At 71.1% G+C, this 986-nt stretch overlaps 1 protein-coding gene across 2 annotated transcripts in view; it reads right to left on the bottom strand.

The window, feature by feature from the left end:
- PACSIN1 (protein kinase C and casein kinase substrate in neurons 1) overlaps positions 1 to 760 on the bottom strand; it is a 27,445-nt gene extending 26,685 nt beyond the window's left edge. The window contains exon 1 of one of the 2 annotated variants that reach the window (XM_010848630.1): positions 692 to 760. The gene's annotated coding sequence lies outside the window, so the exon portion shown is untranslated. Of the gene's footprint in view, positions 1 to 399; positions 472 to 691 lie in introns of those variants that run through there. The other variant, XM_010848628.1, reaches the window with a different exon arrangement.
- Between the last annotated feature and the right edge of the window lie 226 nt (positions 761 to 986).

The following is a 986-nucleotide window of genomic DNA, read 5'->3' as shown; positions in this document are numbered from 1 at the left end:
CCTGCTGGTTCCCTATGGCCAGGGCCTAGGACTGCCCTGAGCTGGGGTGGGGGACATCCACACCCACACCCCCACCCCGACCTCCAAGCCTCAGCCTGGGAAGCAGCAGCACCACGGGCTCCTGGAAGCTCTGGCGCCCTGGGCCCACTCTGCGAGGGAAGGGGCACTTCTCTGGTAAGGACCTGTGGCAGGACAGAAGCGCAGAGTGGGCAGTAACAGGGACAGTCCTGATGGGGAGGACTCAGCTTCTGCAAAGGGCCTCTGGGGACGCAGGCTGCGCCCCTCCAGGTCCACTGGCCCCAGGGCTTGCCGCCCGGTCCTGCCGGTAGGAAGGCAGGAGCGGACGCCGGCCCCAGTCTCCGGACAGCCTCTTCCGGCTGTCCCCACCGAGATGCCTACCTGGGCCCGTCTGGGCACCAAGCCCGGGGCACGGAGGCGCGCGCGGCCCCCGCTGGGCCAGGCCGGGGCCGGAGGGGCCGGCTGCCCTCCTCCTGCTCCGTGGCGGCGGGCGGGGAGAGGGCCTGACGCCTGGGCCGGGGGCTCTGTCCTCCTGGGTTCCCTCCACCACTCGCTCGCGAACGCGGCGGCTCCAGAGCTGCAGACACCGGCTCCCCGCCACCCGCCGCCTGCCGCCCGCCGCCGCCTCCTCCCCGTCCCTCCTCCCGACCCGCCTCCTTCTCCTGCCGCCCACCTCCGTCTGCTCGTTTCCATGGCAACTGGGCAATGCTGGCTCAGACAGTCTCCCTCCCGCGGACACCAGGGGACGCCCGCCTCCTGCGCTGCGCCCGCACCCCCGGGCGGGCACGCGCATGCTTCATCTTCCCGGGCTCCGGCAGCCACGCCCCGCGCCGGGGCGGGGCGAGGGGACGGGGTCCCCAAGACCCTGCCTCCCAACTTCAAGACTCTGGAAGTTGCGTCCTTTCCACATGCTCCCCTCAGGTCCTGAAAATGCTACCGCGTGTCGCTCTGCAGAACATTTCTATTTG

This window comes from Bison bison, unplaced genomic scaffold, assembly GCF_000754665.1.
Source record: "Bison bison bison isolate TAMUID 2011002044 unplaced genomic scaffold, Bison_UMD1.0 scf7180017864270, whole genome shotgun sequence".
NCBI classification, from domain to species: domain Eukaryota; kingdom Metazoa; phylum Chordata; class Mammalia; order Artiodactyla; family Bovidae; genus Bison; species Bison bison.
The sequence above is the reverse complement of the archived record's forward strand: the minus strand, read 5'-3'. Positions and strand labels throughout refer to the sequence as shown.